The sequence below is a fragment of the Lynx canadensis genome, chromosome A1 (assembly GCF_007474595.2).
Source record: "Lynx canadensis isolate LIC74 chromosome A1, mLynCan4.pri.v2, whole genome shotgun sequence".
Lineage (NCBI taxonomy): Eukaryota > Metazoa > Chordata > Mammalia > Carnivora > Felidae > Lynx > Lynx canadensis.
In genome coordinates, this window is record NC_044303.2 from 201,353,832 (window position 1) to 201,378,756 (window position 24,925).

Here is a 24,925-nt window from a genome sequence, read left to right on the forward strand (position 1 = left end):
GCCTTTCCTGCTTTTGACTGTCTACTTCCTTCTTCTCTGTAACATTAGTGCTGCCTGTGCCTTTCCTGCAAAGTACAATAACTCTGTTCTCTGTACCTAAGATTGACAGTGACAGAGTTAGGTTTATCTGTCCCATTTATGTATCCACAACAAGGATTTCTTGAATCTTGATGTAAGGTTTCTTGAATTTAGATGAAAAATTTGATTATAGAGCATGATCTACAATGAGAAATCCAAACACGAAGAGAAGTATTGATTTTAGAATTCCTTTTCAGGAGGCACTTGGGTGGCTCGGTTGGTTGAGTGTCTGACTTCAGCGTAGGTCATGATCTCTCATTCCTGAGTTCGAGCCCTGTGTTGGGCTCTGTGCTGACAGCTCAGAGCTTGCAGCCTGCTTCACATTCTGTGTCTCCCTCTCTCTCTCTCTCTCTCTCTCTCTCTGCCCCTCCCCCACTCATGCTTTCTCTCTGAAAGATAAATAAACATTAAAAAAATAATTAATTAAATAAAATTTCTTTTCAGAGAAATTATGAGGAGGCAAGTGTCCCTAAGTAGTAAAAGCAGGAAATGGGAATGTACAGAATCTGAAGAGACTATTGGTCTTGTCTCATGACACTTTGCATTTGGATAGTACCCTCCTAAAATTAGAGATTTCACACTCTGTATTAAGCTATTTTTTTAATTCTTTACATAAATAGCTATTCTTGCAATGGACGTTGTTTGCCTCCACCAATATCTCTAAAATGCTGGCTGCCTAATTTAACCCAGGGATAGCTTTGAGTGCTCCCCACTCTGAGCACTTAATGTACATATGTCCTATTTTCTGACAAAGTGTGAAAATTAGAAAGTCACTACACTTATTTTATTTTATTGGGAATTACATCCCCTCATTTTGATAAGGATAAAAATAAATAACCCTTTGGCCAGTGACATGATTGTCTCCAGAAGTACAATAGATAATGCTGTCAACTAACCTACTCCCAAAGGCAGCTGCTCAGAGGATGTGCCTTTTAGTCATGTTACATTTGATAGATTTCATGGCATGCTTTGGTATAATTTGTTTCAGAATACATTTCCAATTTACTGGCACTGGAACAAGAGCACAAATAATTGTCATTTAGCAATAGTAGTTATTTCCTGTAAGTTTTACCGCTTCCCTTCTTTCCAGGATTTATGTAAATGATTAAGGTACATTGATAGTAGACTTAGATGAATTCTGAGTTTGAGTAAGGATCTATACTTGTGCTACTTCTCCAGTCCTAGAAGCACTTAATTACAGCTACTTTGCACAAGCCACTGTGAGAGGCTGGTGGAATATGGTAGATGCAGTAAACAGTGACTAAAGAAGGTTGTTTCTTTCAAGAGGTTCACTTTAATTCAGAGTTCTGTATATGTTTTTAAACAATTACATTCAAATGACTCATGCGAGGAGGAATCGAGCTGATCCTTTGTGGTGGAAACTATTACTCGTAAGTTTAATAATGCACAACAACATTGCAATACATTGAGGATTTTACTATTTGGGAATTTTCAGTCGATCATATCATTTAATTTCCATACCATACCCATGTGCAGATGGAGAAATTAGGCATGAAGTCAACTCATTCATCCAGCTAGCAAGTGGCAACGTATTTTATCACTCACTGTGAAGCTCCATCTCTAATATCTGATTAAATTAGTTGGTTATCAGGGCAGCCGTGTCTGTTAGGCTGTTGGCCAGCTCCAGCACTTACTTAATGTGTAACTTAGGCAAGTCACTTGACCTATCTTGGCCTCAGCTTTACCATCTATTTAAAAAAAATGATCATCACCTGCCTACTTCCTAGGATTCTCACAAGAATCAAGTGAATCGTACATGTTAAACATTTGTCACTTACCTATGGTGAATGTTTAATAATTTTTAGTTAGAATGTTACTTTTTACTACTACTGCTATTAATATATACCAAGACAGATTTGAGGTATACTAGGTCCAACATCAGGAGAACTTTCTGACAAATAGACTTGTGCACTGTGAAGATTAGTGACTTCACAATGTCCTGTTCTTCTTATCACTAGACCCTTGTATTTCTAATTTTGCAGAAGACTGTTATCTCACTGTACCTGTAGGGAAGTGTTGAGATATTCATTGATTCATTCACAACATTTAATGAGTTCCCCTATGTGCCAGTTACTGAGATAAATGCTATGAGAAAAAATGACAAGTTAGACACAGCCTATATTTTCAAGAAGCTTATTGTCTACTGGGGAGAGATTAGAATATAGCCAGTTAGAACCAGGGCAATTAGAATATGATGGAGATAAGGATTATGTTAAGGGTATAGTCATGACTTTATTCCAGAATATAAGAATCATAAGGGCAGGGGTGTTGTCATGTTCACAGCCGAACCCCCAATACTTAGGACGGTACCTTGCACGTGGCAGGCACTCAATAAAAATATGACAAAGAATGAGTGCTATAAGAAAGATGCAAGCTAAATGAAGGGGTAGGAGGAGGCTTTTTTGACTGGGTGACAAATAGGAATTAGGTTAAGAGGAGGATGAAAATTATTCCAGGAAGTATTTATCAATTGCAGAAAGCCCTGGAATAGAATAGTTACACATAGTTTTAAGAAAGTGTAAGTAGTTCATAATGGTAGGAGCTTAGCTCTGGGCGGGGGGCGCGGTGGGGAGAGGGAGAGAAAAAGATCCTGGGAGCCCAGCACATTCTTAATTAGGAATCTATGGCTCAATGAGGAAATATGCAAGCTTGTCAGCAGCAAAGTGATAAAACTGGGTTTACCTGACAGACAAAACAGTATAGCTTCAGTGTGGAGAGTAGTTGAGGTAGACAAAGGGGAAATGGAAGGAAATGATGAATTAAATATAAATTTTTCAAGGCACCTGGGTGGCTCAGTCAGTTGAGCATCCAACTTCTGCTCAGGTCATGATCTCACAGTTCATGAGTTCAAGCCCTGTGTTGGGCTCTGTGCTGACAGCTCAGAGCCTGGAGCCTGCTTCAGATTCTGTGCCCTTCTCTCACTCTGCCCTCTTCCCTGCTGGTGCTCTGTCTCTCTCACTCTCAAGAATAAATAAAAATTTAAAAATATATAAATTTTCTACAGCCTTCATATAGATCATTTTAGCATAATTTTTGGGTTAAATTTAAATATTTTTCACTAGGAAGCCCTTCATGACATATTCATACTTAGTTTTTACAACACTTAGCTGAGCGTAATGTTAGAAACAGACATGTAGAAACAGAAGGCAAAAAAGCTGTTGAGTCTTTTATTGTGTTGATACATGCTATAAAATTCAGTATGAGATTTCATAATCTAAGAAACACTGCATATTCAATTAAGGAGAGGCAGTGGATACTTGATTGAAAACCAACACAGTGAAATACACTTCACCCTTCAAAAATTCACTAGAAAACTCTCCTGATTATTACTTAATTACAGAAATTGAGCTGAAAATTTTGGATATGCATTTCTGAAAATGAAGCGTTTTTCTTTTTTTTAAGGTTTATGTATTTTGAAAGAGGAAGAGGAAGAGAGAGAGAGAGACAGAGACAGAGAGAGACAGAGAGAATGTGTGGGGGAGGGTCAGGGAAGGAGAGACAAAATTCCAAGCAGTCTCCACACTGTTAGCGCAGAGCCCAATGCGAGGCTCTATCTCATGAACCGAACTGCAAGATCATGACCTGAGCTGAAACCAAGGGCCAGACGCTTAATCTACTGAGCCACCCAGGTACCCCTAAACATTTTCTATTTTAGTGGCAACAGCAGAATTTCACAGAGATGTTGCTTTTTCAAACAATTTCAGCTTTAATGACTAAGGATTGTTATCTCTACTTTGAATCTCAACATTTGGTACCTGGGTCCCTCTTAAGTCTTAAAATAGAAAGTTTTGTGGGATTGGTTTTACACCATCACTCAATATAAAGCATATACCCTCTTTCATATTTTGATTTGATTGAATTTTTTGACATCTAAGGATTTTAGCTGATTGAAATGTTTCCAATCTGTTAAAAGTGAAAAAGACATTTTGATGCTTCTATTATTAACATCCTGGTTCCTAAAATTCAATTTTCTAACTGGGGGGGAGGGTGTCCAAATATTAATTCTAAAGAATTTTGAGTGCTACAGTTTTCATCTGACTGGAGCAGGTTCACACAGCATCTTTCTCCGAGGAACAATTTTCTTAGTAATGTATCTGCATACTGTTGTCACTCTAAATTTGAAAGAAGGAATTTGGAACATATGTATACTGTATATCATTTTTTGTATTATGATATCCTACCAGCAACATGCATGATACCTGAAGAAATGTGTTTCCTCTGGGGCCATATATTTTTAAATAATACAATTCTAATAATTAACCCTTGTCTCAACTAGCAGGATTATATAATGATCACGGAAAATATAGAAAATAAAAATGTGCATATCCAAATCACACATAGATGATGAGTACTCCAGTTAAATGGTTTTTCAATCTAGGAATTAGGGGATTTTAAATGAATATTAAATTCTAGAAAACTTCATAGTGCTATAGTCCAACTTTGTATACATAGTCTCCATTCATGTGCTTTGGGAATTAAATAGAAGGGGAAGTTCCAGGTATTTATTCCATACTTCATATCTTCACTACTTTGCATGCTTGGCATAAATTCTTTGGTCACAGTGTGTACTCCTCTTTACATGTTGATCATTTTGGTTTGCTAATATTTTGTTGAGGATTTTTAAAGACATGTTTATTTATTTTTGAAAGAGAGAGAGAGAGAGAGAGAGAGAGAGAGAGAGAGAGAGAGTATGAGTCAGGGAGGGGCAGAAGGAGAGGGAGACACAGAATCTGAGTCAGGCTCCAGGCTTCTGAGCTGTCAGCATAGAGCCCGATGCTGGGCTAGAACTCATGAACTGTGAGATCATGACCTGAGCCAAAGTTGGCTGCTTAACCAACTGAGCCACCCAGGCGCCCCTTGTTGAGGATTTTTTGTTCTATATTCTTATTTTTTGTTTTGTTTTTTTTTTTGAACTTTGATAAATTATTTTTAATTTTTTTTCTTTAAATATAATTTATTGTCAAGTTAGCTAACATACAGTGTGTACATTGTGCTCTTGGTTTCAGGAGTAGATTCCCATGATTCATCGCTTACATGCAACACCCAGTGCTCATCCCAACAAAGTGCCATCCTCCATGCCCATCACCCATTTTCCCCTCTCCCCCATTCCCCCATCAACCCTCAGTTTCTTCTCTGTATTTATGAGCCTCTTATGATTTGCCTCCCCTGCTGTTTGAAACTATTTTTCCCCTTCCCTTCCCCCATGGTCTTCTGTTAAGTTTCTCAAATTCTACACATAAGTGAAAACATACGATATCTGTCTTTCTCTGACTGACCTATTTCACTTAACATAATACCCTCCAGTTCCATCCATGTTGTTGCAAATGGTAAGATTTCATTCTTTCTCATTGCCAAATAGTATTCCATCATATATATAAACTACATCTTCTTTATCCATTCATCAGTTGATGCAAATTTGGGCTCTTTCCATAATGTGTCTATTGTTGATAGCACTGCTATAAACATTGGAGGTACATGTGCCCAGTGAATCAGCACTCCTGTAACCTTTGGATAAATTCTTAATAGTGCTATTGCTGGGTCATAGGGCTGTTCTATTTTTAATTTTTTGAGGAACCTCCACACTGTTTTCCAGAGTGGCTGCACCAGCTCGTATTCCCACCAACGGTGCAAGAGGGTTCCTATTTCTCTACATCCTCGCCAGTATCTGTTGTTTCCTGAGTTGTTCATTTTAGCCACTCTGACCAGTGTGAAGTGGTATCTCAATGTGTTTTAGTTTGTATTTTCCTGATGATGAGTGATGTTGAACATCTTTTCATGTGTCTGTTGGGAATGTGGATATCATCTTTGGAAAAGTGTCTATTCATGTCTTTTGCCTATTTCTTCACTGAATTATTTGTTTTTCAGGTGTTGAGTTTGGTAAATTCTTTATAGATTTTGAATACTAACCCTCTATATGATATGTCATTTGCAAATATCTTCTCCCATTCCATCAGTGCCTTTTAGTTTTGTTGATTGTTTACTTTGCACTGCAGATTTTTATCTTGATGAGGTCCCAATAGTTCATTTTTGCTTTTATTTCCCTTGCCTTCAGGGACATGTTGAGTAAGAAGTTGCTGTGGTTGGGGCCAAAGAGATTGATGCCTGTCTTCTCCTCTAGGGTTTTGATGGTTTGCTATCTCACATTTAAATCTTTCATGTATGCCAACAAACTGGACAACCTGGAAGAAATGGACAAATTCCTAGACACACATACACTACCAAAACTCCAACAGGAAGAAATACAAAATTTGAACAGACCCATAACCAGCAAAGAAATTGAATCAGTTATCAAAAATCTCCCAACAAATAAGAGTCTTAGTACAAATGGCTTTCCAGGTGATTTCTACTAGACATTTAAAGCAGAGTTAATACCTATCTTTCTCAAGCTGTTCTAAAAAATAGAAATGAAAGGAAAGCTTCCAGACTTATTCTATGAAGCCAGCATTACCTTGATTTCCAAACTAGACAGAGACCCCACTAAAAAGGAGAATTACAGGCCAATATCCCTGATTAACATGAATGCAAAAATTTTCAACAAGATACTAGCAAATCGAATTCAACAGTATATTAAAAGAATTATTCACCATGATCAAATGGGATTCATTCTTGGGCTGCAGGGCTGGTTCATATTCGCAAATCAATCAATGTGATACATCACATTCATAGAAGAAAGGATAAGAACCATATGATCCCGTCCATAGATGCAGAAAAAGCATTTGACAAAATACATCATCTTTCCTAATAAAAACCCTCAAGAGGGGCGCCTGGGTGGCGCAGTCGGTTAAGCGTCCGACTTCAGCCAGGTCACGATCTCGCGGTCCGTGAGTTCGAGCCCCGCGTCAGGCTCTGGGCTGATGGCTCAGAGCCTGGAGCCTGCTTCCGATTCTGTGTCTCCCTCTCTCTCTGCCCCTCCCCCATTCATGCTCTGTCTCTCTCTGTCCCAAAAATAAATAAACGTTGAAAAAAAAAAAACCCCTCAAGAAAGTCGAGGTAGAAGGAACATAACTTAACATCATAAAAGCCATGTATGAAAGGCCCACAGCTAATGTCATCTTCAATGGGGAAAAACTGAGAGCTTTCCCCCTGAGATCGAGAACATGACAGGGATGTCCATCTCACCACTGTTGTTTAACATAGTGTTGGAAATCCTAGCCTCAGCAAACAGACAACAAAATGAAATAAAGGGCATCTAAATTAGCAAAGTAGAAGTCAAACTTTCACTTTTTGCAGATGACATGATACTCTACATGGAACACCCGAAAGACCCCACCAAAAAGCTGCTATAACTGATACATGAATCCAGCAAAGTCACAGGATATAAAATCAATGTACAGAAATTGGTTGCATTTCTATACACCAATAATGAAGCAACAGAAAGAGAAATCAAGAAATCAACTCCATTTACAATTGCACCAAGAACCATAAAATACCTAGGAATAAACCTAACCAAATATGTAAAACATCTGTATGCTGAAAACTATAGAAAACTTATGAAATAAATTGAAGAAAACACAAAGAAATGAAAAAACATTACATACTCATGGATGAGAAGAACAAATATTGTTAAAATGTCAATACTACCCAAAGCAATCTACACATTCAAAGCACTCCCAATAAAAATTGCACCAGCATTCTTCTCAGAGCTAGAAAAAACAATCCTAAAATTTGTATGGAACCACAAAAGACCCTGAATAGCAAAAGTAATGTTGAAAAAGATAACCAAAGCTGGAGGCATCACAATCCCGGATTTTAGCCTGTACTACAAAGCTGTAATCATCAAGACCGTATGGTATTGGCACAAAAACAGACACATAGACCAATGGAATAGAATAGAGAACCCAGCATTGGACCCATAAATGTATGGCCAACTAATCTTTGACAAAGCAGGAAAGAATATCCAATGGAAAAAAGACCGTATCTTCAGGAAATGGTGCTGGGAGAATTGGACAGCAACATGAAGAATGAAACTGGACCACTTTCTTACACCATACACAAAAAATAAACTCAAAATGGATCTGTATTCTTCAGAGGTATTGATCTGAAGTTATCTTGTGATATCTTTGTCTGAATACAGAATCAATGTAACATTGATTGAATGAGTTGGAAAGAACTCATAGAATGAGGAACAGTGCCTCATAGAATGAGTTGGAAAGAACTCCCTCCTCTACTCTCATTTGGATAGATTTGAGAAGGGTCGGATTGGGTTTAATTATTTTTTAAACATTTTGTAGAATTTATCAGTGAAGGCATGTGGGTCTGTGCTTTTCTACTGCCAACCTTTAAATTACTAATTCAATCTCTCTCTCTCTCTCTCTCTCTCTCTCTCTCTCTCTCTCTCATTATAGGTCTCTTCATATTTTTTTTTTGTAAACTACAGTGGTGTGTGTCTTTCTAGGAATTTTTCCATTTCATCTAAGTTATTTAATTAATTTGTTGGCAAAGAGCTGCTCAAAGTGCCCTCTTATAATTCTTGTATTTACTTAATACAAAATGTATTTGTATTTACATGAATACAAAAATGATGGCCCCTCTTTCATTCCCGATTTGAGTAATTTGAGCTTCTCTCTCTCTCTCTCTCTCTTTTATGAATCCAACTAAAACTTTTTCAATTATGTTGATCTTTTCAGAGTCATCTTTGGGTTTCTTTGGGTTTCTTTGACCTTTCTCTGTTGTCTTTCTATCTACTTCACTTGGTGCCACTCTAACCTTCAGGTTCTTCCCTTTGCTTGCGTAAGCTTAAGTTTGGTCTTCATCTAGTTCCTTAAGGTGGGAGCTTATGTTATTAATTTGCGATCTTTCTTTTTCAATGTAGATGCTTACAACTCTAGACTTCCCTCTGAGTACTGCTTGAGCTATCGCCCGTAAGTTTTGGTACATTGTGTTTTCATTTTCTTCTTTTTTTTTTTTTTTGTTTTAAACATGTTAAAAAAATTTTTTTTAATGTTTATTGATTTTTGAGAGAGAGAGACAGAGCATGAGCAGGGGAGGGGGCACAGAGAGAGGGAGACACAGAATCTGAAGCAGGTTCCAGGCTCTGAGCTGTCAGCACAGAGCCCAACACGGGTCTCAAGCCCACAAACCATGAGATCTTGACCTGAGCTGAAGTTGCACACCCAACTGACTGAGCCACCCAGGCACCCCTTCATTTTCATTCATCACATAGAATTTTCTAACTCCTGTTGGATCCATTGGTTATTTAGGAGTAAGCTTTTTAATTTCCACATATTTGTGATTTATCAAGTTCACTTTTGCTATTGATCACTAATTTAATTCCATTGAGGTTGGAAATGTGCATTATATAATTTTAATCCTTTCAAATATATTGAGAGTTGTTTTATAGCTTAAAGTTTGGTCTATTCTGAGGAACTGTTCACATGTGCTGGAGAACAATATGTATTATGCTCTTGTTGGTAAAATATTTTATGGACATTTCTTAAGTCTAGTTGTTTTATAGTGTTGTTCAAACCTTTTATATTCTTGTTGATATCTGCCTAGTTATTCAATCTGTTATTGAATTAGGAATATTGAGTCTCCAAACAATGATTGGTACATTGTCTGTCTCTTCTGTCTTTCATTTCTTGTTTCTTGTATTTTGAAGTTCCATTGTTAGGTACACATGCAATTGTTTTATATTCTTAATGTATTGATCCTTTATCATAATAAAATGTCTCTTTTTGTCTCTGGTGACATTTTTTTTTCTTTTAAGATCTATTTTGTCTTATATTGTTATGATGACTCCAGCTCCCTAATCTCTATGCTTGGTTTTCTGTTGCTTTTCTATGATGTGTATAAATATAAATTTATTTTATTTATCGGTCAGGATCATTTAATTTACTGGCTTTATGGGTTGCTGCTTTTGAATAAATTCAGAAAATAATGAGCAAATTTCTTGATTTTTTTCTTCTTCATTCACTTTCTTCATTCCACCTAGAACTCTATGTTCTATAATTATCTCACAGATAAGGATGCTTTGTGAAATTTTAAATGTTTTCATTTTAATTAAATTTAAATAATTTTTGATGTCTTCACCTGTCCTTCTTTGGGAATCCCATCTGCTGTTAATTTTATTCAATAATTTACAACATTTTAGGTATGATTTTCTATTTTTTCTACAGTCACTATAAATAGTTCTGTATCTATCAATCAATATTTTTTTCTGACCTTTGCTAATTGTTTTGTTTTTTCATGCCTAGTAATTTTTATTAGATATGGGACATTGTGATTGATATATTTTAGAGATACTGGATTATGCTATCTTTCCCAAAGACTTAAGTTGTTGTTTTTTGTTTTTTGTTTTTTTTCCCTAGCAGTTAGGTACTTTACTGAGGGAATGTTTAGAAGTGTAGAGACTTGGTTTTATATTTTTTGGGGGAAAGGTTTATTTTTGCTTTGTCTTTTGATCCAGGGCATAGTTCTTAATCCTAGTTTGTAGTCATTACTACTAAGGCATGGTCCTTCTGAAGTTTCGATGGAAGTCTAAGGTACTTAGGAGACCTCACAATTTTGTATAACAAAATTTCCAATCTCTGTGTTCCTTGTGTTAAGTAAAAGCTCAAAATCTATTTAGCTCTTTCAGTATTCTAGTTGTTTCCTCTTGGCTCCTTGACATTTAACCCATTCATGTACCATTTAAGGGTCAGCCAAGGATTTGATTAATTTTATGCACATTTTGTAATATCTTCTTTACATAGACCTCCCTTCAATGACCAGTTATTCTTGTAGTCCTAAGTTCTGTCCTATAACTTCTAACCCTACATAATCATGGTTTTCTTCTTACATTATAACGTCTCAGTGTTACTGGGACTTTTCCCTTAGTGGAAAGGTGAATAAACGTGTTTCATCCTGTGTAATTTCCTTCTTTGAGAAGTTGCATTATTTCCAAATTCAGTCTATTTTGGTCACTTTCAGGTGCTTTCAAACAGTTGTTTAAAAAAAATCCCAGGCCTTATAAATGTTACCTACAAGAGAGTTAGTCCAATACAGGTTACTCCAGTATTACCACAACAAAATATTCTCCTTTAAAAATTATAAAGTTTTGTTTCTTAAATTTCACATATAAGTGAAGTCATATGGTATTTGTCTTTATCTGACTGACTTATTTCACTCAACATAGTACTCTCTACCTCCATCCACACCACTGCAAATGGCAAGATTTCATTCTTTTTTTTTATGGCTGAGTAATGTTCCATTGTATATCTATCTATCTATCTATCTATCTATATCATATCTTCTTTATCTATTATTCAATTTTACTCTTTACTTTTAGTCCCTGAAATCATATAGAATTTATATTTACTTGTGATGAGATACAAGTAAAAAATTAATTTAAACAAATTTAAACAATTTGTTCAGCATTACTTGTTAAATACATCATATAATAATTTTGTAATGACTGTTATGTTGTTTAAGATTTTTTCATATATTTTTCTAATCTTTCTATTGGCTTCCCATTACATAGTTCTGATCCAGATTCACACAATTTAAATACTCTTGTTTTAAAAGTATAATTTTTATATGATGCCGAAAGGATCTAAAATGTTCTTTGTTTAATATTATGTTGGCCTTTTCTTCTTTAAGATGAATATCAAAATTTGCTCTTCAATTTCTAAAATAACACAAAAAGAAGCTCATCCTTTTAAATAGGTTAATTTGTAGGAAAATTATATAATAGTACACAGCCTTACAACCAATTTAGCTGAATCTTACCTAAGTATTTCAATTGCATTTTGTAGTTTTCTCATAGTTTATTGTATGTCATATTATAATTACAAATAGACTTTGTAGGTTAATTTGTGGAAAATTATATAATAGTACACAGCCTTACAACCAATTTAGCTGAATCTTACCTAAGTATTTCAATTGCATTTTGTAGTTTTCTCATAGTTTATTGTATGTCATATTATAATTACTCCTGAGCACCTTGTATTTATCATTGTTGAACCTTATATGTATTTTCTAATTGCATTTTGCAATTATTGTTGATATTAAAAAAAAGTGTTATTTAAAATTGATTTTATATTCAACAAAATTTTGTCCTCTTATTTTGGTTTTCATTGTTTATATATTTTTTACATGGTCAGTCAAATGATAGTGAACGAGAGCTTATAATTTCCTTTCTAATTTTTATGAAAATCTGTTTTTTCATCGACTTACTATACATAAAAAGACCATAAGGACAAAGTAGAACAAAAGCTGTTAAAATTGGCTTCCTAGATATTAAAGAGAATATTACTAATAGCTTATAATTAAGCATCATGTTTCCCATAGATTTTTACTAGATTCTGTATCATATTATTAAAATTTTTAGAGACCTTACAATTTTGTGTGATTTCCTGCATCTACTGAGATAGCTATATGTTTTTCTCCAATAATTTCTTATTGTAATGGATTATATTAAAATATTTCCTAACTTTAAATAACCTTTGCATGCTATGAAAAATTCAATTTGCTCATTGTGAATTAATGTTTAAAGCTTTGCTGAATTTTTAAAAAATCTCAATTAGGATTTTGAAAAACATTTTTATAAGATAGTGGTTTAAAAATGTTTCCTTAATATACATTTTTTGCCTAGTTTTCATGTCATGATTATAATTGCCGTAAAAAATAACTTAGAGTGTGTACCTAATTGGTTTCAAGAAAAAAGTTACCTATGATTATAATTTTGTTTTGAAGATTTTTGTTAAAACTCACTTGTAGTGCTATTTGAACTTCTGTACTTTTGTTAGCATAGACTTTTAAAGACAAAATCCGTCTCTTTAATATTTACTGTTTATATTCAAGTTTCTTGTATTTTTTGAGAGAATAGATGGATTTTCCTTAGAAAATTATCCATTTTATATGATTTTTACATGTATTAGTGCATTTAATTCACAATACTATATATTTATTTTATTCTGTACTTTATACTACAGATATGTCTTTTATTATTATAGTTACATTATACCATTTTTTTACTTTTCATTTAAAAATTTTCTTTTTAATGTTTATTTATTTTTGAGAGAGAGACAGAGAGACAGAGAGACAGACAGAATGCGAGCGTGGGAGGGGTAGAGAGGGAGACACAGAATCCGAAACAGGCTCCAGGTCTGAGCTGTCAGCACAAACCCCCATGCGGGGCTCAAACTCACAGACCCTGAGATCATGACCTGAGCTGAAGTCAGATGCTTAAATGACTGAGCCACCCAGGCGCCCCTTCACTTTTCATTTTAATCTAACCAATGCTTTTCTACTTCAATAGGGTTTTTCCAAAGAACTATCATTTGGTTGCTTTGATACAATATATATTTTTGTTTGGTGGGTTCTTATTACATTAATTCTTATTTTTATTTTTTATCATTTCACTCATTGTATTGACTGACATATTAGAGGAAGCCAGTAATTCTCTTTTCAGTGAGTGTGTAAGAGAATCAATGAGACGCAAACTGGCATTATTTTCTTAATTTGTTGTTGTTGTTGTTGTTGTTGAGTATGGTTGACACAAAATGTTCCATTAGTTTCAAGTGTACAACACAGTGATTCAACTTCTCTATATGTTATGGTATAATAACAACAGTGATAAATTCATGAATACATGGAGGTTTTAGTCTATTCTACACCTCCACAGAACAAAGATATTAGTATTCCCTCAATTACCAAGAAAACAGAGTCCAATCCCTAACAAAACTCCAGTGAGATATTTGATTCAATCATTCATATATATTTATATTATGATAAATAAAAGTCTTATGGATTATTTTTTAAATGGTTAAGAATGATTAGAAATCTTTGGGAAAAAACTGGAAGTTTTGTTATCAGCTATCCAAAATTGTTTTAAATAACAATTTTAAGACAGTGTAATATACACTGCATTAGTTTATGAATGGACCAACAGCTCAATGGAGCACAAAGGTACATGTAGATATAGGTACAGGATTTAATGTGAGGGGAAATTGACATTGGTAATCAATGTATATATTTTAACACATTATTGAGACAACTGACTCTCCATTTAGGAAAAGCTTTTATCTATAGTTAGATTTCTACCTCTCTTAAATTCAACTTAGTAATATTTAAATGAAAGAAAAAACCATGAAAACAAAATGACAAGAGTACCAGATGAAACAAATGGAAATGTGTTCATACCTTTTCAAAGTATGTAATACAATAAGAAATCAGGAGGAAAATTATGAAAACTTCGTAAGTAGGAATCTGTACTTTTAAAAAACTTCTATAGGAAAGTAATTCATAAGCTAATTTAAAAAATTACAAATGGGGCAATCATTAATATACAATGACTAGAAAATGATTAGTATTCCTTGAATATTTGCAAACACTCATTCCTCTTCCTTGTTTTATTGTTAATAATACATCTTATGTCATTCTTCATAATTGATTTTTTTATTATTCTCTTCATCTAATAACAATGTAAGTGCTAAGAGGGCAGTTGTTTTTATCTAATTTAATAATGTGTTTCCAGGACCTAGAATATGGGCTGGCTCACTACAATTTTTAGTAAATGATATCAATAAGAAATGTTCATCACCATAATATAAAAATGGGCATAGTATAAGAAGAGAAAAGAATTCTAAAAGAAACAATGTTAAGTATTACTAATGATATAAAATATGTTCTATCCTGACATTTATAAGCTAAAGCATTTACATTCTTTATTATGTATTTGACTGACAAGCTTTCAATTGCTTAATCATACCCATTTTCCTTATGGAAATGGAAAAATATATAGTGGCATAAACTGCTGATGTTAGTGTAAATTAGAGAGTAATATGGAAATAAAAATCTTAGATTCATTGGAGTGCAGATATTTGATTTCTGGATGCTTATTCCAAAAATACATTAGGATATTCTTTCAGTTTTGTTGGTTGCTGTGCAGAAGCTTTTTATTTTGATGTAGTCCCAGTAGTTTATTTTTGCCTTTGTTCCCCTTACATCAGGAAAGATATCTGGAAATAAGTTGCTACAGTCAATGTCAAGGAAGTTTTTGCCTGTGTTCTCTTCTAGGATTTTAATGGTTTCAAGTCTCATATTTAGGTCTTTAATCCATTTTGAATTTATTTTTTAATATGGTCTAAGAAAGTGTCTCGGTTTCATTATTTAGCATGTTTCTGTCTGGTTTTCTCAACACCATTTGCTGAAGAGACATTCTTTTTCCCATTGGATATTCTTACCTCCTTTGTCAAAGATTAATTGACCATATAGTTATGGGTTCATTTCTGGGATTTCTATTCTGTTCTATTGATTTGTGTGTCTACTTTTGTGTTGGTACCATACTGTTTTGATTACTACAGCTTTGTAATATAACTTAAATTCCAGAAGCAAATGACATATCTGGTAAAAAAAATATCTGATAAAAAACATATCTGATAAAAAAAGTATCCAAAATATATAAAAAGTTATCAAACTCAACACCCCCAAAATTAATAGTCTAATTAAAAATGGGCAGAAGACATGAATAGACATTTTTCCAAAGTAGACATGCAAAGAGGGCCAACAGACACATGAAAAGGTTTACGTGTTTGTGTGTGTCTGGAGAAAAATACATATAAAATACATATCATGTATACATATATGTGCATATATGCAAATATATTAACACGCATATATAAAAACATATATGTATATGTAACATATACAAATGTGGCATATAAAACATATATATGGTACGAAGGAGCACTTTGTATGCAAATTATATATACAGACTGTATATGTGTGTGTATATATATGCATATGTACATATGCACACTCTTTAAAAATATTCTCATCTATATCTCTATTTACTTTTATATTTCTAAATGTATCTTGATAGAGATACCTATAACTATGGATACAGATGTGTGAGAATGCTCACCCAAACTCTAATAGTGTTAGGATTTAGAGCTATTTTCTAATGCTTTTCAGCTATTTTGTTCTAAATATTTACATTGTATAGATGCCAAAATTCATATTCTAAAGGAAAAAGATTCTGTGGTATTTTTAATGGCATCAATATCTTTATTTTAATAACTTGAGATTAATTTTTGTTATTTTTTATTGAGGACAGGAATTATCCCTATTTACCATTGCATTTCTGTCAGTAAGTAAAGTGCCTGGCAACTAGTAGGTGATCAGTGATGGTGCACTGAATAAATGAATGAGTCTGTAGCAAGAAGATGCCTCAAATTAGCATATAAATTTCTCACTCTTACCCTACTTTACTATCTTTGAGAAGCGTTGCCTAGAAATCTGTTACTAATGGTAAAAATTAGTTTACTTTTATCTGATGGATTCATCTATTTTTCCTTTCCCAATGAATATAGTCCCCAGATTTTGATTCTCTTGGAGTACTTTCTGATTAGTCTCGAAACTCCCTGTTGCTCTTTGGAATATGGAAGAAACTAGGGCCAACCAACAATCTGTCTGAAAATAAGAGAAACCACCCACCTGGGGTCAATAACCCACTCTATTTCATGAAACCATTCATATTTCAACACTGAAGTGGTTTGGATAGGTGAAAATGACAATGCTGATTGGTTCAGGTACCAAGGTCACAGAAGGGGTTCACTTTACAATTATATCCGCTGAGAGAAGTCAGTAATGCATCCTGCTGAGGAGACTTAAGGCTCCAGCTTGCTCATGATCTGTCTGAGCGAACTGACTGATAATCTAGGCTACTGCACCTCTGCCTCCAGAAGAGCTCAACCTATCAGAATCAACTATTCTTAGATAGCTTTAAAAAAGTGAAGAGCATAAAATCAGATATAATCAGAATCAATTACCGAGATTTTTAAAAAATTAATTTGAACTTCTGGATAATAGAACAATCATTCCTGAAATATATTTTGGTACCTAAAGATGATATGCTTTTTCAAAATGGGTATACCTTTATACTTGAGATATATAAACCCAATTTTGATTAATTTGATTACTTTGAACTAAGTATCAATATGATAAGGTTTAGGCTATTCAGTTTCTAACAATTCACTCATTCATGGTGTAGTCACTTTTAATATTTAACAAAGGGGACACACACTGACAAACCAGAAATCCACATACACACACAACTACGAAGACAAGTGTGCAGGTATTTAACTGACTGAAAAGTAACAAAAAGCTTGACAATGTCAACTGACGTAAGTTCCCAGTCTGACATGAGAGAGCTGAGCAAGACAGAACCCCAAACTTCTCAGTTCATGATCAGCTCTAAAAAATGGGAAGAAACATTTGTTTCCTAAGCTTGGACACAGTTGAATCAGGAAAAATTTCACAACCAAGAATGGAGAGACTGTCTGGGAGTTGTCAGGATTTTAACCTAAAAAGGAAAGAAGAGGCAAGAAAGGAATCAGGCAATGAAGTGGATGCTAAACCCCACAGCAGTTTCAATGGCTTTTGTGATTTAACTTTTCCTGTCTGGCATATAAAAACATACTGTAAATAGCACATGGCTTCAACAGTCACCCTCAGCTCTCTTTTCATACGTTCTCACCCTGTCTCACAGACTGCTACCCCCAATTTTAGAATGCCCATCTCCATTGTGAGATATAGCTACCTTGCTATAGTATACTTCTGAATTATCCCACTGGCTTTTCCTGTGGGCTTCATACATGGCCATGGACTTCTGTTATTTTGATTTTGAATACATCTTGTCTCTGCTAAGGCTTCATTTTAGTCTTACAGACCTGTATCAGGTGGGGAGGCCCAAGATACAGCAAATTATTTGGGTTTCAGACAGGTATTTTTGTGTGGAGCTCACCCTGTGAGCCTGGGTGCCAGAAAATTGATTCAGCCTTTGATACTAACCATAATTTAGCCAAAAATTTTAAAGCATTTTATGATGATGAAAATTTATTTCTTTAAATGATAAAGCACATCCAACATAGTTCACATAGACATTTTATATATTAAAAAAACTGTCTTATCATTTATCACAATGCTCAATACACTATAGGAGATCAGTGAATGCCAAGTGAAAGATCAAAGAATGAAGAAAGTTGAACAAAAATCTTACTTCTTAAATAAATTCATTCATTTAGATACCATGTAGATTAAATGTTTAGTCAAATTTTATGCAACTTTTACAAATTCAGCTGTTACCAAAGGCTTATATTATTCTCCCTTAGGTTCACAGAGCAGCACTAGAAAATTACATTTTGAAATTATTTTTAAAATTTAAGTCAAAGTTTCCAATATTCCAGATTTTTCTAAGGTTATTTAAAAAACCTTAGTTTATTTTTATTTTTACGAAAAAGTATCAAACAAACATTCTTATGAGAGGGTTAACTCTCCTTACTTACATGTTTTTTTTTTCTCTTAAGAATTCATAAATGCCAAAGCTTTCCAGATCTCTTTCAATGCAGTCCTGGTTCCACCGTAATATTATCCCATATACTTGACTTTCTTTTACATTCTTACATTTTTTGCGTAGTTTTTTTTCCCTCTTATTTCACATTTCAATAATAATAAGCTTGAAAGAAAACAAAAATACTAAAACCTTTTTCTCTATTTTTAATACTATGGTAATTGTTCTTCTTTGTCCTGGCATTTAATTAATTGTGTATATTCAAGAAAATCCATTTCTTTAAAATTTTATCTTCCAGTTTACTTTCAAGTGTGATAATTGACAGGTAATAAAATGTTTAGGTCAGCAATTTTTGCGAACTCACAAAAAGTCAGAGACTCAGTGTTAAGCTCTTTCAGACTTATTTGATCACTATGAGTGGAAATGATGACAAATTTTGATTAAGACCAGCTAAACCAATCAATAAAGTCCTTGAATTTGCATAAGTTACTACTGGCTATTCACAATAATGGTGATAGCCTAGAAGTGAATCCTGAAACCATTAACACGGAATGAACAACAGATAACTTGACAAAATATTTTTTTTCTCCTGTTGTTTCAAGTTTGTACACCTATGTCAGTGTTGTAGAAATTTAAATTATGCCATTCTTGGCTGTTGTCCCTGCTTTTCTTTTTTTCTATTTAAAATATTTTCTCCAGCTTATCATTTAGATGACTTTATTCCCCCAACTCCACTAAAAGCACAAATCAGGGAAATCACAGAAGAAATAGTGGCAGTGTACTAGTGCTGTCTACCATTTTTGTGGATCCCAGTTCTGATACAGTAGTTGAAGTTCAAAAGGCAGAGAAGGTCAAGGTGAAGGTGTACTACTTCAAAATCCTCAAGGTCCATTGGATATAAAACTTAAACAAACAAGAAATTACTTTCATTGATTAAATGTAGATTGAATTAGGAGGAAAAAATGACAGGCACCACTAAGGTTATATCCCCCACGCATTGTTTAACTCAGCATGACTGATTCAATCTGCTGAGCCCCAAGGAAGGCCAAAGATGTCACTCATGGACTCCACACAATGCAGGATTCTTAGAAGAGCAAAATCGAAAAGTTGCACTTTATCTACTCACAGCCTGGAGCCACTGTTCTCATTCGGGTCTTGTGTTAGCAGAACAATGAACTACAGCAGGCATTGGGCTGTTCCGCATAATAATTATAGGTATCCCACAGGCAAAGCTGTTGTTGCTTTTAAGACTTGACAGAATGTGTCTTGTAGGCATGACCTAGCAGATGGGGACTTTTTTCTTTCATCTTTCCCCCAAAAGCCACCTAGGTGAAATATATAAAGCATCTTGATAAGGGATATATTTTCTCCTGTAGGGGTAGTTTGATTACTATAAGCTGCTCTTCTTGTTCATTCACCTGAAAAATAATTGCCACTCTGTGGTGGAAGAAGTCAAGTATAGCCACAGAGGCAGGGGTAGACCTTTTGCTCCATCCTGCTAATTTGTGTCACCTACTGCACTGGCTTATGTATTGATGGTAGAAAAAAAAAATGAAGCAGAAAATTAAGTCTGAAAGGATTTTTTGTCCTGCTGTCACTTTGTACAACATTTAGTTCAGTTGACATGACACTGTGCCTTTTGTTACATAAAACTGTCACATTGTCCCCTTCTGGTTAGCTGCAGTTTCTGCCCAAATCAATAATATCTGTCAAAACTGTCAAATAACGAAAGGATCCTATGATATGTTGGCTGCAGTGAATGATATTTTTGACTATCTCTTTAAATGTTACCAAATTAGGTTCAAACACATATATGAAATAAAGAAGTGACATAAGCTTTGTAAATGATATAACATTTGAAAATGAGGGCATCACTTATGTGCATTAGGTATGTACTATTTGGTGCACTTGTAATTTCCAAAGAAAATTTTAAATCGATTTCAGATGGATCGCTTTCATTATATAATAACAACTTTAAATCCTAAACAAAGGGGCAACTCAAAACCCTGAGCTTCTATTCATTTCCTCCCACCGCCCCCATATGTAATGATTACACTTAGTTATCGGAGATAATTTATTCTAAATGTAATTAGCCATAGAAGAACTGTAGGTATGGTCACTTACTGTTTTCTATCCAGGACGCTCAATGGTTGCCTTCTGGCATTGTTTGTAAGCAGGAAACCAAGTCACGGACAGCTATAACTTGAGCCAGTGGTCTTAAACTTTCGTGATCAGTCCCTCTAGTTGGAAACTGTTGGCGAAAGCTCAAAAGTGACTTTTTGGGAGCTTCAGATGAACTAAAAAATTATATTTTGTGGTTTAGTTAAACATCATATTACACTTTGCTCTGCTCGGGGATAATATCTTTATGTCTTCATGTTTTCAGTCTCTCACCAAGCAAAGAACACATATAGAGATCATACTTTTCACAGTTCCTTGAACCAGGTAGTCTCTGTTTTTAAAAAATGTGTGTTTTAGCATTTGAGTTTAACGTGCTTTCAGTGACCCTCTCTCCTGATCCTTCTAACTATCCCCTTACACCACACATTTTTCCACTTGTCAAAAATATTCAGAATTAATTTATCTCTTTTATACCTGATATGACTTAGGGTGTTTAGGCTCATGATACCTATATAAGTTTACCTTGAATCCCCAAAACCATGGCCTATAGAAATCTAAAGATCATCTGCCTCCATACAGAATGCTATGAACTCCCACACGTTACCACTGCTTAGAGTGAGCTGGCTCAAATGTAAAACTTAACACCTCTGAGTTCTTCAAAGAATTATTAACATACAGGCATTAAGATACTGAGTAGACTGTATCAGGTAGATTGTGGGTTAAAGAAGATACATTTACACAAATACATTTTCCAATGTCCTTTCACAAATACTCTGTCATATTGAATCAGGGCCATAGTTTGTTGCACACAAAAGTAATGAGAATGCATTTTAACACAGTATTATTTAGTCCCTGGTATGCCTTCCTTTAGGAATTTAATTAAAAAAAATTACTTAAAATTTAAAAGTAGATCTGATAAAAAGTTGTCTGCTCTCTTTCATATATGAATGTCAGTAACAGACCTAGAGAAAACATGTAACTCTCAGTGATGCACTAAATCAATACCTGTTCTATAAAATTCTGCAATCCTTCATAAAAGCTAATAAAAAAAAAAGAGAGTGAGAGGTCTTGGGTACATGAACATATAGATATTCACATTTACCAAAAATGTTTAAAATAAATTAAACTTTACAATATCCATATGTCTTAGAACAGTGAAAGTATAGTCACTTACTTTGGTAAAAATAATAATATATAATAAAAGTAAAGATTTATTTACTTTATTATAAAATAATATTCTATCAAAATCCCTAGACTTTCTAAATTTATGAAAATGCCTATATTCTAATCCATCTAAATTTTTTGCCACAGGAATATGCAGTGGTAAAAGTCTTAGTTTGAGGGGCACCTGGGTGGCTCGGTTGGTTAAATGTCTGACTTTGGCCCAGGTCATGATCTTATGGTTCATGAATTTGAGCTCCACGTCGGGCTCTGTGCTGACAGCTCAGAGCCTGGAGCCTGCTTTGGATTCTGTGTCTCCCTCTCTCTCTCTCAAAAATAAATAAACATTATTTTTTTTTTTAAGTCTTAGTTTGAGTCTAGAATTTGGGCATTTGCAAGGATGCTGGGTTATGCTCACTAAAGCTCTATTTTATGGTCAATTGAAGACATTTCTGGATAAAAATTTACCATAAGAGTAGAGCTAAAGTTGGACTCAAGGACAATGGGTCATTATCTAAGAGGTTATGTCGTTTAGAGATTAGAACTGTATCTGTTGCTGATTTCTCTCTGACCCGGGTTTACTGAAATTTTGTCTAAGTCTTAGGATCAGGAGCTTGCAAAAAAGTAGCAAGGGAAAACTAAGAATTAATTCAGTACATGAATAAAGCAGTGATAACATACATGTCACCAGCTGGACAAAATGATACTAAAAACAGAAAGTATCTGAATTTGTTAGAAACAGATAAAGCAGTGTTTAGAGGGAGATTTGTAGTGTTGGTTTTTAAAAGATTAACAAAATTAACAAATCTAAAGCTGTACTGACCAAGAGACAAAACACATGAAGGATGGCACATTTGTCAGGTATTATACGGAAGGGACCCCTGCAAATCCTAAAGACATTAAAAGAAATTAAGAAAATATTACAATCCACTTTATGCCAGTACATTCAACAATTTCAGTGAAAAAGATAAATTTCTTAAAAACATAAGTTATCAAAACTAACTCAAGAAGAAATTGAAGATATATATGAACAGCCCTACATCCATTAAGTAAATTAAATTTATAACTAAAAGCTTTCAGCAAAGAAAATTAAAGGTCCCAATGGCTTCTCTTGTGAATTGTATCAATCATATAAAACAGAAATAGTACACAAATTATACACAAATCCTTTTTTTTTTTTAATTTTTTTTTTCAACGTTTATTTATTTTTGGGACAGAGAGAGACAGAGCATGAACAGGGGAGGGGCAGAGAGAGAGGGAGACACAGAATCGGAAACAGGCTCCAGGCTCTGAGCCATCAGCCCAGAGCCCGACGCGGGGCTCGAACTCACGGACCGCGAGATCGTGACCTGGCTGAAGTCGGACGCTTAACCGACTGCGCCACCCAGACGCCCCACAAATCCTTTTTTTTTTTTTAAGTGGGAACATTTCTCAAGCAATTTATGAGCTGAAATTATCCCAACACCAAAACTAAAGATACAATGAGAGGGGCGCCTGGGTGGCTCAGTCGGTTGAGCTTCCGACCTCGGCTTAGGTCATGATCCCGCAGTTTGTGAATTCAAGCTCCACATCAGGCCCTGTGCTGACAGCTCAAAGCCTGGAGCCTGCTTCGGATTCTGTGTCTCCCTCTCTCTCTGCCTCTTCCCCGCTCATGCTGTCTTTCTCTGTCTCTCAAAAATGAATAAACGTTAAAAATATTAAAAAAAAAAAAACAAAGATACAATGAGAAAAAAGAAATTATAGAACAGTATCCTTGCATGGATTAAAACAATAAGACAGTATTACCAAATAGAAATACATATAAGAAGATACTATTCCATGAGCAGTGGGATATATTCAAGCAGTGTTACATTGATATTCAAAAGCAATCAGTATGATTCAGTGGTTAACAAAAAATTAGAGGGAAAAGAAGGTGGTCATGTTGATAGTTGTAGCAAAAGCGTTTGAAAAGATTTGATATCCATTTATAAAACTTTCAAGCCACTGAAAGTAGAAGAGAACTCCCTGAACCTGACAGAGAAATATATTAAAATTTACAATAGCATTATATCTAATGGCAAAATAGAGAATATTTTGCCCTAATATTGGAAAGAAGGTAAAAATATTTACTCTTCCCACTTCCATTCAAGCTTTTATCAAAGGTTCTGGCCAGTCTAAAAAGGCAAGCAAGGGAAACAAAGGGCAAACAAATTTGAAAGAAAGAAGTAAAATTGTTTGAATTCACAATTGTATTAAGTCATCTAAGAAATTGATCTACTTGCACTAATAACTGGATTTACCAATTTTAATTATAAACTGTACCTTCCTTTATTTGGGAGAAAATGTTTTTGTTTATAATGCAATTGATTTATGTTTTGTGGGAACATTTTTGTTGTTGTTGTTTCTATTTTTTCTTGATATTAAGAGATAGAAAAAAAAAAGGTTTTGTTGATGTTGGCAATGAAGGGATAGACTTGTGGGTACTCATATTTGTGTCTACCGTGACATTTTGGAACAGCTTTCAACATTAGAAATATGTCTGTGTATAGCAAATGTCTCGTTATTTATATAGAGTAAGAATATCACTATATTTATAGCCTTACATGTCATGTGGTATAGGTTTCATCTACCAGATGAATCAAAACAAGACTTTTGAGCGATCAAGTGAAGAATGGCTATCCATCTTGTTTACACTGGTGACAACTGACACCGGATGTGTCTCTAGGTGAAGGCAGTGGTGGAATCTTTCAGATGCTACTAAAAGCAGAACAGTTTTGGTGCTTGGGGACAGTGCCAGATTCTTGTCCCTCCCATCAGATGCTACATGGTTTTGTGGTTAATGGGAATGTCATCTGAATTAACAGATAAGGTCTGAAGTATGATACAAGTTGTCCCCAAGTCTTAACAAAACCCTATCTTGGCTTCAATTTACTACAGAAGATTCAGTGGTAGAAATTTGAAAATCCTGATGGATGTAACAAGGTGCTAACCCCTTAAATAAATCAAAGTTGTGGCTTTTAGTCACTGAGTTTTTAACTTACCTAAACCATGCATCTTGCTGTGCAATCTTTAACCCCATCCCATCAGCTACACCACCATGGAACCACCAGATTTCCTTTGACTCTGCAAACCAACATCAGATGCACAAAAACTCAATGGTGGAATTTTGTTGCTTTTCTGCTGTCCACTCCTGCCAAGAAGGAATAAGTATGTAACCATTTGCTACTGACCAATTGATGAACACAGACCTAATGTAAACAAATTGGAAGGAGAAAAACGCATTGGTTTAAATAT